At 40.1% G+C, this 17,789-nt stretch overlaps 1 protein-coding gene across 2 annotated transcripts in view; it reads left to right on the top strand.

The window, feature by feature from the left end:
* The window catches only part of SNX3 (sorting nexin 3), a 44,329-nt gene that overhangs the window by 772 nt on the left and 25,768 nt on the right, over window positions 1-17,789 (top strand). The gene's annotated exons all lie outside the window — the stretch shown is intronic.

Here is a 17,789-nt window from a genome sequence, read left to right as displayed (position 1 = left end):
CGTGTAGGGTTTGGATGGGGGCGGCAGAGTGAGCTGAGCCCAGCGCTGGCACTTGAAGAAGGTACTCGAAGAAGAGGGCGTGGGTTGAGCGCCGCTTGCCCCTCAAGCAGCTGATCTGGGAATGACATCTGAGTTGGAAAGGGGTAGATCTTTCGAGAACACAGCCCTTCATCGGGAAGGGAGCTAGCTGTGACTGAGAAAGGGGGTTTGCGCAAAGTTGAAGTATTTCCGGTTTTCTTTTCCTGGATACTTTTCTCCTAGGTGGCCAAGCCAAGCTGATTGCTTCAGGCCCTTCCCAAGCTACCAAACTCATCTAGGTTGTACGCTTTTCAGAACAGAACCTCATGGGAGTTCACAAAAGCCTGACAAATTTGGTAGGGCTGAGCCAGGCGAGAACGGTGATTGGAAATGATTGACGTTAGTATTTTGGGCCACCGTCGTGCTAAAGGCTGAAGAGTGGGGAGTGTTGCCTACCTCACAATCAAAACTACCACTGCTTTAAGAAAAGCCTGTTCATTTAGGGATCCTGCTCTCCTAATTTCGAGATTTGCACTTCACTGAATGAAAGAATCAGCTGAAGTAGAAACACATTTATAATTTCATAACTAGTATTTGTTGGCAGTAAGTAATTCAGATGATTTGAAAGATGCTAATTGAGAATGGTGCTTCACTTTCACTCTCTAGTTCAGAATTAAAGAATTTCCTCATGTATGGAAGTATCCTTAAAAATTAGTTACGTAAAACGAATCCAGCTGTTAATGACAACAGCAACAAATTACTAAAAATTAAGCGTAAGAATTTGGTTTTAGAGTAATCAAAATTTACATAACAAGTTACTATTAACATTTAAGTGGAGTAATTTCTCATTAACTCACATTTTTTTGTGTGGTAAAATACAGCAAAATTTAACATCTTAACCATTTTTGACTGTACAGTTTAGTAGTGTTCAGTTTATTCACTGTTGTGAAACTTACTTTAAAAAATGATTTACTTTTCATGTGTTGCTAGAAAAATGTAACAATCGTCAAACTTTAAGATATGAAACGAACAGGTTCATGTTACAAGCCATCACTGTCTCCCTAAGGATGTGTGGGCCACAAGCAGTCTTGTTACAGTGAAACTGCAAAATTTGAGCTCCAGTGTACCTAGGGAAGTACATTATCACCTAAGCCAAGTGAAAAAAATGAGGCACTTTTTTTTAACTTTTGGAATGGTTTGGGATTGTCTTAAATATATGGCAGATCGTTCACTAAAAAGAACTTCCTCTTTTACCCTTATTCACTAGCATGTTTTCCTTTATTTCTTGTGCTAAAACAGAGCTTGGTGCGTCCTATTTCTGAACTTCCAGAGCTAGTACTTCCTGTCACACAACTGAAGTGGAATCTCCTGCCTACATTTCCTCCATTTAATAACTTTGTGTTGATCATGCAGAGTGCATTATATTAAATGGACTCTAGTATGATAATTATTTTTAAAAATTCATCTGATATTTTATTACCAAACAGCTTACGTGACACTTAAAATAGTGTTTATGGTATGATCATTTGTATTCTGGAGATTAAAATCCTTTTTAAGAGTGATTAATGAGTTAAGGAATTAAAGTACACATCTACACTGGTTTGTTAGATTATATACACCAGTTTGTTTTGTGTTAATGACTGTTAAGTCATAAGTCATGTGCCCTCTAAGAAAATGTAATTGAGTTTCTAATGCTTATGAAATGCCATTGGGGATTCTCTTAATAATGTAATGTATTAACTTAAAACTCAGGACACCATATAGTAAGATATTAGAACTTATTTTAGCAGCATGTGATTTTTGAGAGAAGTTAAGGTAGAACTGCCAGGGAGATGAATAGGTAAATCATTTTGTCATTTTTTTTATTACTACTTTTCTAAACTCTTCCTGCTATCCCTAGCTCCTGCTGCTTGCCTTCTGCTGTTGAATTTGACATTTAGCAAACCATTTTATGTTACAAAGTTTAGGCCCTTAAACTATCTTATAGTTACTGTCTCATTCTAATCTTGAGAAAAATGTCCTATTTTATAGGATCTGATTGAAATTACTCTAATTTACAGAGTAATTTTATCTGGATGGTGGCACTTTAGAATGCAAGTTTCCCAATCTCCATTTATCTTTTGGTTTGAGGATAGTGTTTAAGACTATTAGAATCACTTGATTAATATCTCTGGGCTTTTGAAAATAATTGGTACAGTGGTAATGTTTTTTAAAATTGTTCTAATGGTAGCTATAGCAGAGAGCACCATAATGATTAAAGGTTTTTGAAAGCTCAGGTTCTAGAATTATTTTGGCATATTAAAGAGAAGGCTAAAGGTGAGATTCAGTCACTGTTTATGAAGTTTGTGCTATAATGTAACTTTAATTTTCTGGAGATTTTAAGTTAATTAAGGTCTGTTGTACCTAGAGACAACTGTTTTGAATAGGAGTGAAGTTAAGGATCTTTCTTTAGCTCTGAGTTCAAAGAATAAATTTATCATTTATTAGCAGAGTAAGGTGCAGAATCTAAGCTCCACTTCCCCTCTGTAAAATAGGTATGCTAATAATAGTACAGTTGGCCCTCTGTATCTGCTGGTTCCTCATAGGAGGATTCAACCAACCACAGATCTAAAATAATAGAAAAAAATTCCAGAAAGTTCCAAAAAGCAAAACTTGAATTTGCTGCACACTAGCAACTATTTATATAACATTTACATTGTATATTAAGTATTATAAGTAATGTAGAGATGATTTAAAGTAAAAGGGAAGGACTTCCCTGGTAGCACAGTGGTTAAGAATCCGCCTGCCAATGCAAGGGACACAGGTTCGAGCCCTGGTCCGGGAAGATCCCACATGACGCAGAGCAACTAAGCTCGTGTGCCACAACTACTGAGCCTGCGCACCACAACTACTGAACCTGTGCTCTAGAGCCCACGAGCCACAAGTACTGAGCCCGTGTGCCACAACTACTGAAGCCCGCATGCCTAGAGCCCGTGCTCTGCAACAAGAGAAGCCACTGCAATGCGGAAGCCCACGCACCGCAACGAAGAGTAACCCCTGCTCACTGCAACTAGAGGAAGCCCACGTGCAGCAACAAAGACCCAATGCAGCCAAAAATAAATAAATAAATTTATTAAAAAATAAAGTAAAAGGGAGGATGTGTGTAGGTTATATGCAAGTACTAAGCCATTTTATATAAGGAACTTGAGCATCTGCAGATTTTAATATGGAGGTGTGTGTGTCTTGGAACCAAATCCCCCGTGGATACTGAGGGATGACTGTACCTACCTCATAGGGATAAATGCCATAATGCACATAAATCTCTTTAGCACAGTGACTGATATATAATAGGCACTCAAAAGTTACCTCTTTCTAAATACAGCTACTTCTAAATTAAAAGTCAGGGGCTTCCCTGGTGGCGCAGTGGTTGAGAGTCCACCTGCCAACGCAGGGGACACAGGTTCATGCCCTGGTCTGGGAGGATCCTACATGCCACGGAGCGGCTGGGCCCATGAGTCATGGCCGCTGGGCCTGTGCGTCCGGAGCCTGTGCTCCGCAACGGGAGAGGCCACAGCAGTGAGAGGGCCGCGTACCGGAAAAAAAAAAAAAAAAAGTCATTGATCAGCTAACTACATTTTCTATGTTAATGTGCAGTTGAGCTACTAAAATCATTGAATTTTCTTGTCAAGAAACATATATTTTGTGGCATTCCATGTGGGAAGTTGTGATGCCATTCAGAACATAGTAAATTTCACACTTAACAAAAATAATGAATAGAATACTCTATTTTAAGGTAGTATGTTTCCTATGATTGTACTACTATTTTTTTCCAGTTTGAGATATAATTGACATACAAAATTGTATTTGTTTAGGGTATACAACATAATGATTTGCTATATACATATATATAAATGATTACCACAATAATTTTTTAAATAAATTGATTTATTAATTTACTAACTTTTTGGCTGCGGTGGGTCTTCATTGCTGTGTGCAGGCTTTCTCTAGTTGCGGTGAGCAGGCTTCTTACTGCGGTGGCTTCTCTTGTTTGCGGAGCACGGGCTCTAGGCACACGGGCTTCAGTAGTTGCAGCACGTGGGCTCAGTAGTTGTGGCTTGCGGGCTCGAGTGCAGGCTCAGCAGTTGTGGCACACGGGCTTAGTTGCTCCGTGGCATGTGGGATTTTCCCAGACCCCTGTCTCCTGCATTAGCAGGCGGATTCTTAACCACCGTGCCACCAGGGAAGTCCAATTACCACAATAATTTTAGTTAATATTCATCACTACACATAGTTCTAAAAGAAGCTTTTTGAAATTGAGGCATATTAAGACATAACACTAAATAGTAAAGTTTGCTAATAAACAGTGTGATGAGAAAGATAGTGAAAGTCGCATCTTGACAGTATTTGCCATTCTAAACCTGTATTGGTGATTCTTCTCTGGATGAGTCCTCTCATTTTAAATTGAGAGTCATTAATATCCTGGTCAGAAATAAGTTAATTTTTAGACTTGTTTTTAGGATTTATAAGAATCAGTTGTTAAAGGGCCAAAATAGTTTTTTAAAGAATCAAGGCATTTTGGAGCCAAAGGATATCTGCAGGATCTGTGTAGCTTTATCAGTTGGCCATGAGATGTCTGATATACATATTTGCTGCCAGCTACAGCTCAACCTCCAGGATCTCTATCAGGGAAAGGCATTTTGCTAGCTTTGAAGAGTCTCATCTTACCTAACCCATCCCTTAAGATGGGGGGAGGGAGGCAGTGGCAATTAAAAAGCCCTGTTATATTGTGTTAAGGGAGTCTGTTCTATGTTGTTCATTTTGACAAATAAGGGAACCAAGGCACAGAAAGTTGTCTGTAACCCAAAGTAAATTATCTAACTAGTGTCAGAGCCAGGGTTGGATTTGAAGTATTCTGGTCCTGGGTCAGAACTGCTTCACAGCTGCAGTTAGTTGAATTTAAAACAATACATTAAAACCTTTGTTATCTACTGCCTAGTGTTGGGTAACCCTCAAGTGTCTGAACCTTTAGAAGGAAATCCCATTATTGGCACCCTTGAGACCTGAGAGTTGACTCTTCAGTAATCCACAGTAGATAAGATGCACCCAGGAAAAATAAATAGCTTAACAGAGCTTACTGTTGAATTCTGTGCTATGATGAGATGACCTGAAGAAAAAGTGTGTTGCTTGGCTTTCTCATGTTATGTTAAAGCTGAAAAGTGAGGGGATTTATCACTTGAGTACCTGCTCTGTTCAGTGGACTTTGCTATATATAGTATAATTTGATCTTTGTGGTAACCAAGCAGAGCAGATGATATCTTTGTTTTGCAAATGTGAGCTGAGGTCACACTCTTGGTCCTCATCTATTGTCCTTCCTTCATTCTTATTTCAGTCCTGCTGAACTACTTGTATCTCCCAAGGAAGCTGACTGGTATCCAGGCCTTTGCACACACTTCCTCCTCTGTTAAAAAGTCTTCCTTTAGCAGCCTCATCTATCATTACTTATCCTGCAGGACTCAGCCTTGATTTTACCTTTTTAGAGATTTTGCTGATCCCTGGAATCTAGACTGGATTTCCTTCCTGGGTGCCCTTGTAGCCCTATTAGGATTAAGTCTGTTTGCTTGTCTGCAGCTTCATTTAGTTCCTGTTTCTTGTACTCTAACCTCCTAGAGGACAGGGACTGTCATGATCACCCTTACTCAACACCTGACATTGTGCTTGGCATGCAGTGGATTCTTCGGAATAAATGAAGTTTAGGGAGGTTAAGTAACTTGTCCAAAATCACAGCTATTAAATGGCAGAACTGGGATTTGAATGTATATTTTCTGACCTTCAGAGCCCTTTTTCTTCCACCCTCACTGAACATTCAGATCACCTGAAGCACTTCTGAAACCCTTTAGATTCTCTTTTAATTGGGTTGGGGTGGCATTTGGGAAGTGGCAATTTAAAAAGCACCCCAGCAAGGCCACCTTACTGATATGCAGCAAGGATTATCCCTGGTGGCACCAAGCTTTCTGTCTCTGAGAAATGAAAGGTAGCAGAGAAGTATGAAAAAAAAAAAATGGAGCCACAATGGTTGGTAGCCTTGATGAGTTTTTTAAAAAGGCAAATTCTGGGGGTGGGGGGGGAGAAGAAGCAGATCCTTACAACAAAGAGGAAAACCAGTGATATTTGCCAAAGATGAAAACTATTTTTAGAGGGGAGACAGTTTAGATACTAAGCTGAAAGCATGCCAGCAGCTTAGCTTTGGGGGAAGAAGGGAAGGCATTGACTACATTCAGCCAAGCCAGATCTTTTTGCCCCTGTCTTGCACCATCCATGTCTATATCCCTGTGTAATAATCATAAGAGTAAGCCAGAAATCAGGAAGAGACAAAATATCCACTTAAATAATCTTTATATTTTATTAATATTCCCACTCTGTACCTTTAAAGTGGAAAATCTACAAGTGCTTAATTTTTAGCTGTTTTGGTGATTCCATGAGAGATCTTTCATCTCCTCACCTTCACAATCATGCTTACAAAAAAAAAAAAGGGATTGAACTGTTACTTTTAGATACTTCTATGTTTGTACCATATTACTCTGCTTCCATGTAAGCAGAGCCAGCAATTTTTTGAGTATTATCAGAAAGATGGTGTCCAAGAAAAGCAATACTGTAATCTTGGTACTGCTGTTTACTGATTCCTTAGTTAAATGACTTAAAGCTCTCAGCCAAAGCTCTACTTCTTTTAAAGAAATATTTAACTTAGAATCTAGGAAATTAGACAGGGTAGTGAAATGTGACATATGCTGTAGTTTGCCAGAAAGCTTGTATCAATTAAGATACAGTTTGGACTGGTCTCACAGAGACCTCAAAAAATGAGTTTATTTTTTTCTTGTGAAAAAGTCTCCTCTAGCAGTCCAGGGCTGGTATTGTGACTATCAGCTCCCAGTATCACATCCACATTCTAGCCAAAGGGAAGGCATATTCCTGCCCCATTGCCACATTTGGCTACAAAGGAAGCTGGAATTTAGTCTAGCTGGGCAGCCATATGAAGAAAGGAAGAACAGACACTGTTCTCTGCTTCACCACGGTGGCAAATAAGTGATTGGGATCAGCCTTCTAGGGTGTGGCTCTAGCAACATTCTGATCATGTCTCTTGATTCTTTCCTTTGCTGATGACTGAAATTTCAATGTTTACAGAAAGTTCATTTGATTTGTAAGAAATAAAATGTGAGCTCCCATTTTGACATTCTTTTTTTTTTTTCCTTGCGTTATGCGGGCTTCTCACTGTTGTGGCCTCTCCCATTTGCGGAGCACAGGCTCCGGACGCGCAGGCTCAGTGGCCATGGCTCACGGGCCCAGCCGCTCCGCGGCATGTGGGATCTTCCCGAAACGGGGCACGAACCCGCGTCTCCTGCATCGGCAGGCGGACTCTCAAGCACTGCGCCACCAGGGAAGCCCCATTTTGACATTCTTAAATGTGAATAAGTTTCCATCCCCTCCTGAGAAAATTTTGGTGAGTAGAGAAAGGAGGCACGCATGAAGACATGGCGTATTGATAGAGATATATCATGGGGTTGAGTTTGGTTTAGAGGTACTGAAAATAGATGATTAACATTTTTTGGCCTTCAGTGACTTTAAAACTATAGGCGGTTTTACCTAGGACCAGCGTTTTAGCTGATGACATTGAATGATGGAGTATATTGTTTGAGCCACCTAAATAAGTGAGGTCAATGTCTCTTACCAGAGAATCATAGGAAGACTTTAAATTATTTTAATAAAATTACTTAGTGCCTAACAATATTGGAATGGTCACTTTCTAAATTCTTTGCCCTCTAGACTTTGATTTTATCAATGATGTAGCATCTCTGTTTCCTTGGCTTTCCTAAAATTATTCCACACCTGCCATCTACAGCTTGTTTGCTTTCTGTTTTTTCCATTCCTGTCCTTGTGGTATGAGCTTCTCTGTTCTGTAGGAAGTTTGGGCATTCTAATCCATAGAGAGGAACAAAGGAGCCTCAAAGCTCCCCTTCTCGTGTCTAGTTCTCAGTATCTCCTCTCTTGCCATGCAGTTATTGATCATCTTCAGGTGGAAATAGAAGCAGATAAAAATCTTGCTGGCTAGGCATACTTCTGTGTATCACCAGATCTTTGTTTAAATTTACACTCAAATATTTCCTCCATATTATATAACTGAGAACATTCTTAAGACACTAATCACTCTAGAGCAGGGATCAGAAAGCTGTGGTCTCCCCTGTTTTTGTAAAGTTTTATTAGAACACAGCACACCTTGTAATGTTCTGTTTACATAGTATTTATGACTACTTTCGCACTGAAAGGGCAGAGTTTAGTAGTTGGAGCAGCCTAAAATGTTTACTGTCTTGCCATCTGAGAAAAAGGCTGCCAATCCCTGGTCTAAATTTTATGTAGCATTGAAGTATTGGAATTCAAAAGCACTTGGAGAATCTTATTTTCAAAACATGAGACTTTAAAAAAAACATTCAATTAGAATGCCAGTAGTAAATGATGGAGGAAATGGTAGTTAAATATAACACTGCTAGTTAGATTTTTTTCCTTAGACGTTCATCAAATACCAATAGGATTTTAAAGCATAGTCCTATTCTTTGGTGCTGAATGGAAATATTAGATGCCATTTTTTCCTTCTGAAGGTCCTGTTTTTGCAAAGACACAATCTAACTTTGTGAGTTATTAGATTACATCTACTATTCATATTAAGGCCAAGCACAAGGATTTTTAGTTTATAAAATTAATTTTCTTACTTGAAGCCTTTCATAAACTCCTTTGAATAACTACTTAGAGAGAGTTGGTGCTGATAAAAACTGTTGAGCAGCTGGTTCATGGTAGTTGAGGTTCAGTCAATAAACCAGTGGCAAAACTGAAGATGGTGCCTGACAAAACTATAGTCAGTTCTAGCCAGGATTGGAGTTTGGATATTTTTCAGCTCAGAATTAATTTTTCATGCCATATCATCATTTAATGTTTTGTGTTCTTACATGGTAACTCTCTATGTATCATGGCAGTATACCATTATTAAATGATTAAATTAGTATTTGTTGAACTATTGACGTGGGTAAGTGTAATGTCTGAGTTGTAGAAAGGGGTTAAGTTGAAAATTGAGGAACTGTAATATTAGCTCTCAAAACGGGACAATATAGTAAATTGGTAAAATTTTTATCTTAGTTTAAAGGGTAGATGATGTTGATACACTTAAGTTGAAATAAGTTATAGAGCTTTTCGCTAAGATGTTAGGATATGGTTCTTATCTGTAATCTGTATTTGCCCAGTTTTATTCTCTCAAGATTCTAATCTAACTAAATTTCTTTTTAGATTTAACTTGACATTTGAGTAGCTCCTGTGGGCCAGTTGTTTTATTGAGCACTTGGAATGCTAAGTTTAATAAGACATGGTTGCTGCATTTAGCAAGTTCATACCAACCTGAAACAGGACTAGACGTTTTCTTTTATCAGTTTTCCCTAAAAGTGTCCAATAAATGAACATTTATGAACCACCTACTACATCCCAGACACTGTGCTAACATATGTCTTGCCCTTAAAGGCAAGAAACTTACAGACTGGAGGTAGGGAGGTAGGTCAATTCAATTCAGTTCAACTCAGTTCAATTTAATAGTACTATTACTACTTGGTGAAGATAGTCATAATGTGCAGTAGGAAGCCTGCATGAGGGACCGGGGGTGTAAGGGCAGAATGGGCCGGGAGTGTTCTAGGCAGAGAGAGCAGCTGTATTTTCCGTCCTTCACTGCCAACATCTGATGTCAGTAACCTGCCAAAGTCACACAGTATTAATACTGGATTCTGACCACTTTATGCCCTGGGACCCCTTGTTACTGTCTGGCTCGTACATATTTCTCTACCTCTTTATGGTTTGTTTTGTTTTAAGCATCTCTTGGGCAATTGCTATATCTCAGGGGGTATGGTAGGCATTTTATTTTGTGTTTTCTTTGATACAGTTTTAGTTATCTGACTGCCTCTTCTTAGAAACTATAATGACTCTTATTTCCAGTTACAACAGATCATAGAAATAAACCAGGGTCATTCTTACTTAACAGTAGTCATTTCCTTTATCAGCCTGATCATGCTTTGTGATATAGCCAAGAAAGTTTACCTGCTGTCCTCCTCCCAAACCTAACCCAAATGACCTTATTTATTCCTCCTTGCAAAAGCTCATCCAGATATATATACATTGTATAGGCTGGTTTTCCCACTAACCAATATTGTATCAGTTGCATAACAAACCACCCCAAAACTTAATGATATAAAACAGTGATTTATTTCCATCCATTCTGTGGTTTGGCTGGGCAGTTTCTCTGCTAGTTTTTGCCTGTGCTCTCCAGCTTTTGAGCTGGAGATTTGGCATGTCTGGCATTTGATGGCATGTCTGGCTATCCCCTGGGGTGCCTCATTCTCTTCTATATGGCCTCATTCTCCAGTAGGCTATACTGGCTTCCTTATATGGCAGTCTTAGAATAGCATTCCAAGAGAATGAAGATAGAAAGTTGCAAGACCTTGTGAGTTTTAGGCTCTGAAACTTGCTTGTCACTTCGACCATATTCTGTTGGTCAAAGCAAGTCATAAAGCGAGTCTAGATTCAAATAGACTCCACCTCTCAGATGGAAGGAGCTTCAGAGAATTTGTGGCAACATTTATTTACCACACATTACTTGTTAGGGATCTCCAAATGTCATAGTTGGTGGCACCTGTGGCTTGGGTGATTGTGGGAGCAGAATAACAATTCCTCAAAGATTTCTACTCCCTAATACCTAGAACCTGTGAATATGTTACCTTACATATGTTACCTTTGGAGATAATAATCAAATTAAGGATCTTGAGATGGATAGGTTTTCTTGGATTATCTGGGTGGGTCCAGTGTAATCACAAGGGTCCTTATAAGTGAAACAGGCAGGAAAGTCAGTTACAGAAGATGTGACAATGGAAGCAGAGGTTGGAGTGATCTTATTGCTGACTTTGAAGATGGAAGAAAGGACCATGAGCTGAAGAATGCAGGTAGCCTCCAGAATCTAGATAAGACGAGGAAACAAATTCTCTCCTAGATCTTCCAGAAGGAATGCAGCCCTAGTGACATCTTGATTTAGCCCATTGAGACTCATTTCGGGCTTCTGACCACCAAAACTGTGAGATAATAAATTTGTGTTGTTTTAAGCTACTAAGCTTGTGGTAATTTATTAAAGCAGCAATAGGAAACTAGTAAGAATGACATGCTGCTGTCCTAAAGATCATTTCCAACAGAAGGAAACACTGTAGACTCACTCCAAGAGAATGAGAGTCAGTGGGGACTGGGGCTCAGCCTGACTCTGAGCCTTGGTCATAGGCCACGCAGCCATATCTTTCTTTTCTCCATCAGAATCTAGCACCATCAGCTCTCATTATCCCTTGCCTTCTAGTCTGCCAAGGTGTTTTACCAAAGGCATAGCAAAATATTTTTTCTCATGGAAAAAGTTAAGCGTGTTACTTAATAGCCTGTAGAGGATTAGTTTTCCAAACTATAGAGAAAATTACTAAAAGACTCTCACTTTGGCTGTCCAAGTGTAGGTCAAGATTAACAGTGCATTTTTTTAAAAGGATTGAGTATAAGAGGAAGAACCACCTAATCTTTGATACAGTTGTTTACCCTTGCTGTTGCGATATAGTGCCTTTGTATGAGAGAGGGCTAACTTCTGAGACTAGACAAGTGTAAAATAATGTTTTAGGTGATGAATACCTTAGGTTATTGGCTCTTGATTAAAACTTAGAAAAGATTTCATACTCTATTGTAAGGCCTTTGACCCTCCATAATTCCAAGCAAAGTCTTAAAGCAAAAGTATCTTCCATTCACTGCACACCTTAGGAGAAAAGTATTTATTTTGACTATTGCAACTTGTGATTCTAAGTCTCAAAGTCTAAAATATATTTAAGGATTTCAAACAGTGAATGTATAACTAAATAATTTCTTCTGATGTCACAAGATTTTTTATTTTTCTATTTTGAGAAGAAACCTGAACCTTAACTTGAGGCAGTCATTCAAAATGAACAAAAACAATCTTTTAAAACACCCACGTCCATTTGTGACAGAATAGGTTTTAAAAATCCAACTTAAAAGATTATGAAGCATATAAAAATATGTATCAAATATGTATGGTACCCAGAGCTTCTTTATGAAGAAGGTTCAAGAATGTCAAAGCTAACAGAGCATTGTAGAAGGATTATAATTATATAGAATCTGATCAAACTTTAATAAAATGAAGAAAAGCTTTATAGGTTGAAGTAGGACATCATTTATGGATATACTTCAATGGATTATTTAGAACTAATATGTCCTTTGATCTGCTTTTCTCTAGAACTTTTGATATTCTTTGTCTAAATCTGCTTTAATACAGTAGCCATTAGCTATATTGGGCTATTTAAAGTTTTAGACTCAAACTACCGGACATATCTTTGTCCAGTTTTCCTTGGAATTCAGATTGACTTGTTTGACTTGTCTTTAGTTGACTATAATTGATATTGGCCTCAAATATACAGGATGGCTCATATATGAAGGGACCAGTGCACCCAGGGCTTTTTCTCCTGAGGCTTTGTTTTGTTTTGCTTTTTACCTTTTTGCCCTGTCTCTCTGTGTTTCTGGTCAGTGGTCACTCACAATCTGGTCACTGTTAACCCCTGTACCAAACTCTAGGTGTGACTGACTGCACATACACCCCATTCTTTACTGATTGAGAGAGAAAAATTTTCTTAATTTCTCTCTTTTAATCAAATAAAGGTTAGAGACTCCTTTTCTTTTTTTTTTTTCTAAGTTGCCCAAGAGGCAAGGTTTTTTCTTTTTAATAAATTTATTTATTTATTTTTGGCTGCATCGGCTCTTCATTGCTGCGCGCAGGCTCTCTCTAGTTGCTGCAAGCCAGGTCTACTCTTCATTGCAGTGCGCGGGCTTCTCATAGCAGTGGCTTCTCTTGTTGCAGAGCACAGGCTCTAGGTGCGCAGGCTTCAGTAGTTGTGGCTCGCGGGCTCTAGAGCGCAGGCTCAGTAGTTGTGGCGCACAGGCTCAGTTCCTCCACGGCATGTGGGATCTTCCCGGACCAGGGCTTTGTTGTGGCCTCTCCCGTTGAGGAGCACAGGCTCCGGACGCGCAGGCTCAGCGGCCATGGCTCACGGGCCCAGCCGCTCCGCGGCATGTTGGATCCTCTTGGACTGCGGCACGAACCCGTGTCCCCTACATCGGCAGGCGGACTCTCAACCACTGCGCCACCAGGGAAGCCCCCAAGCAGGCGGAATCTTAACCACTTCCAGCAGGTGAGTCCGACTTATTTTCTTGATAGGATCATTTTATTACATTAGGAAATTGAGTATCATGTGGTTTCAGAGACATCTTAGCAGTTTTTTTGATGTCAGTATTGCTAGAAATTCTATATTCTATGCCAGAGTCTGCAGAGAAATTTTGTTTTAATTCCTAGTTGCTGTTATTTACTATTGTTATTTCCTGTACTTGCCCTGACATTACATTTTGTTTCTCTCACTCTCCATCCATTCCTTTATAGGGCTCCCTGGTGTTATTCCACCAACAGAAGACCTGACGCATATCTCATTTTCCAGGACCTTTGACCAGGCTCCCAAAGCCATGGTACTGATGCCATAGTTCTTAATACCAGTCCCCCAATACTCACATGGTCACCTTATCTAAATTCCTATCACCTGCAGTGTCCCATGTGCTGCCTCTCTTTCCTCCAAGTGCCAAGTGATTTCACTCACCCCTCAAAGAATGGTTCCATTCTTCTGGTCAACACTCAAGAACACCTGATCTAGAAAAATTTAGCTCTAAGATTTTATAATAATAATAATAGCATCAACAATAGCTGCCATTTAGTGGACTCTTCTTATATTTCCAGTACTATGCTAAAAACGAATTATAACAGTGAATATGGCATTAAAGAACTTTTCTTTTTTTTTTTTGCGGTATGCGGGCCTCTCACTGCCGTGGCCTCTCCTGTCGCGGAGCACAGGCTCCGGACGCGCAGGCCCAGCGGCCATGGCCCACGGGCCCAGCCACTCCGCGGCACGCGGGATCCTCCCGGACCGGGGCACGAGCCCGCGTCCCCCGCATCGGCAGGTGGACCCCCAACCACTGCGCCACCAGGGAAGCCCTCTTTTTGGGTTTTGACTGATAGGTCTATCATAGTGTTTAAGTTTTCCTCTCAAGGAAGCTGGACTTCTCTCCCAGTTGATCTAAACATCTGGGGCAGTCTTTCCCGACCTAGTGATGGTAGAAGAGAACTGGAGGCGGACTTAGTATTATGTGTGTTGGGGGTAGAGGAACAAAACTTTGAGTACTTATGTACCATGGACTTCCATTCTTTTAGAGTCTCTACTAATTTTTTTGTTATTTGGGAGATAACGTTTAACAAATTCTAAGTGTTTAACATGAACTACGGACATGAATTCATATCCCAGTTTTGCCCTACCTGTTAATTGAGTGCCCTTGAGCAATTAACCCCTCTGAACTTTTTGTCCATCCTAAGATGAGAGTGTTAGGATCTTCCTCAGAATTACATGAGAATTAAATGACGTGTGTTACGGACTTTAAGTACTATCTTGTTTATTTAATATTAGCTGCTGCTGTTATTATCTGAGAGTTGCCTCCAGCTTTCTATTTATTGCACTGTCAAAAAGGAGAAGAAAGCGCTGATTTCAGCAAATGATTAGTTTTAAGAATCCATTACTCATTCTCTTATAGAATGTATTATTTTAAACATTCTTATAGAACGTATTATTATTTAGCAATAGATGGTAGTGATGGTTGCACAACAATGTGAATGTACTTAATGCTACAGAACTCTGTACACTTAAAACTGCACACTTTGGGGCTTCCCTGGTGGCACAGTGGTTGAGAGTTCCCCTGCCGATGCAGGGGACACGGGTTCGTGCCCTGGTCCAGGAAGATCCCACATGCCGCAGAGCGGCTGGGCCCGTGAGCCATGGCCGCTGAGCCTGCGCGTCCGGAGCCTGTGCTCCACAATGGGAGAGGCCACAACAGTGAGAGGCCCGCGTACCGCAAAAAAAAAAAATTATCATAAATGCAGTACCTTAAAATATTATCTTAACAGTTTCTATACGTCAGAGGTCTGGGCATGGCTTAGCTCGGCCCTTTGCTCAGGTCTCACAAGGCCTACAGTCAGGGGTTGGCCAAGATTTTGGTCTCATGTGAGGTTTGGGATTCTTTCCAGGCTCACAGAATTGGCAGAATTCATTTTCTTGGAGGTTATAGAATTTATAGTAGCCTTCCTCTTCAAGGCTAGTCTGACTATCTGTTTGGTCTAAGAGGAACTAAAGCCCTCTTTTAAGGGACTCACCTGATTTAAGTCAAACCCATCCCCCCAAAATCTCCCTTTTGATGAACTCAAAGTCAAAATGATTAGGGACTTTAATTCCATTTGCAAAATTCTTTCACTTTGTCAGAGAATGACATCCATAGGACTCACCCACACTTAAAAGGAGGTGTGTACGCCATGGGGTGGGAATTTGGGGGGCCATGTCAGAATTCTGTCTACTACGCTAGGTACAGAATTATTTGTTGTGTTTTCTTTCAACATTCTGAATATTCCACTGCTTCCTGGTCCCTATTGTTTCAGGGGGAAGTCAGCTGTTAATCTTATTGTGGGGGATTGGGGGGTATGTGATGAGTCATTTTTCTCTTGCTACTTTCAAATTTTTCTGCTTGTCTTTGTCTTTAAACACTTTGACCATGATGTGTATAGAGTCTTTTTATGTTTCTCCTACTTGGAATTCATTGAGCTTCTTGGATGTGCAGATTAAAGATATTAGTCAAATTTGGCAAGTTTTCAGTCATTATTTATTCTCTTTGTCTCATTCTGAGACTCCCATTTCACCTGTGTTGGTGTGCTTGGTGGAGTCTCACAGGTCTCTGAGACTGCTTTTTTTTTTTCCCCTGTATATTCTTCAGAATAGAAAATTTGGTTGATCTGTCTTCAGATTTGTTGATTCTGTTGTCTGCCAGTTCAGATCTGCTGTTGAGCCCCTCCAGTGAATTTTTCATTGCAGTTATTGTACTTTTCAACTCCAGAATTCCAATTTGGTTCTTCTTTATAATCTCTTTTTGTTGAGATTCTCTGTTCATTGAGTCATTGTCATCATACTTTGAATTCTGTAAGTATGGTTTCCTTTGGTTCTTTGAACATATTTGTGATAGCTGCTTTGAAATCCTTGTCAGCTTAGTCCAACAACTGAACACCCTCAGAGACAAGTTTCTATTGACTGTTTTCACCCCCATACGGGTTACACTTTCTTGTTTCTTTGCATGTTTTATAATTATTTTGTTAAACCAAGCATTTTAGATGATACATTTTAGAGACTGTTGGGCTAGATCACCTCTTGGCTTTCCTCCCAGGGGAGCTCTGATGCTATATCTTTATTTTTTTTTAAGGACTTGCCTGCACTAAGTCTGTAGTTTGCAGTTGCTGATATTTTTCTCCTCTCTCTCTCTCTCTCTCTCTCCCTCCCTCTCTCTCTCTCTCTCTCTCTCTCTCTCTCTCTCTCTCTCTGTGTGTGTGTGTGTGTGTGTGTGTGTGTGTGTTTTAAGCCTGGCTTCCTAGAGGGTCACCCTTGGATCAGGACTGCTTTAGTGGTCAGACAGTGACTGTTCAGAGGTTCTGCATAAACACCTTGAGCTAGTAAGGCTTCTGCCTTTTGCTAGTGTGTTTGTATGTAGGTTGGGGAATTGAAAGTATAAGCCAGGTTACAAGTTTGTTTCAGCTTTCACTTTGTGCCAAGTCTTCTCATGTCTTTAACTATCCTGTATCTCTGAAAGACCTCATATTCCGTTACAGATGTATGGATAATGAGGGTCCTCACCATTCTTTTCTGAGCTTGCATACAGCTTTGTGCAAGCACATAGCCTTTCAGACCACCAGGGGTAAGTGAGAGCTTATCAAGGCCTGTCATTGCTGTGCCATTCTCAGGATACCCCTGCTAAAATTCTGGCAAGTCTGCTGATTTGTTTCTTGTCCCAGTCAGTACTGCAACCTTGGACTACTGCAGTATTGGCCTTCCCCAGTTGTTTGCCACCAAGATCACTATTGTTAACAACACCCCTGTATATGGAGCTTTTCTGCATTCTACTCTTGATCAGTGATCTGTCTCCCTCTAGCAGTAATGGTGCTGGTTTGCACAGCTTGCCTCACTGGTAGAACTACTAGTTTTATATTTGATTTTTTTGGAGGGAGAGAGTTTACCAAGCTCCTTACCTCACCATTCCAGCAGTTCCACCCTTATCTTTTTACATTTGTTGACGGGAAAAAAAAAAAAAAAAAAAAGCACAACCTGAAAGATGAGAACTATGGTTTATTCTGCAGACTTGCTGAAGACTTAAGCCCGGGAGGCAGCCTCTCAGATAGCTCTGAGGGACTGTTCCAAAGAGGTAAGGGAGGAGCTGGGATACATAGGAGCTTTCGCAACAAATACCAGGTAGTTGGAACATCAAAAGATTAATTAAAGACAAACAGACATCAAGTTAATGAATTTAGCGCTTTTTATGTATGGGAAGATGCAAGAGTCTGGGCTCATTGAAGTCATTCCTTTGATATGCACCTTAACTATCTAGGACCAGTATCCTGTTTTTCTCCATCCTGAATCCCTTGTGGGTGCACAGTGTGAGGGGGTGAAGTGGAAGGCCGGCTGCAGTGGCTGATGGTTTGATGGCCTCAACATCCTTTGCTTCTGATATGGCAGGTGACATTTTTAGTCCACACATTACACCTTTCTTTTAGGTTC

This window comes from Lipotes vexillifer, unplaced genomic scaffold (genome assembly GCF_000442215.2).
Source record: "Lipotes vexillifer unplaced genomic scaffold, Lipotes_vexillifer_v1.1 scaffold515, whole genome shotgun sequence".
In the NCBI taxonomy this organism is placed as follows: domain Eukaryota; kingdom Metazoa; phylum Chordata; class Mammalia; order Artiodactyla; family Lipotidae; genus Lipotes; species Lipotes vexillifer.
This window is presented reverse-complemented; position numbering and strand designations above follow the sequence as displayed.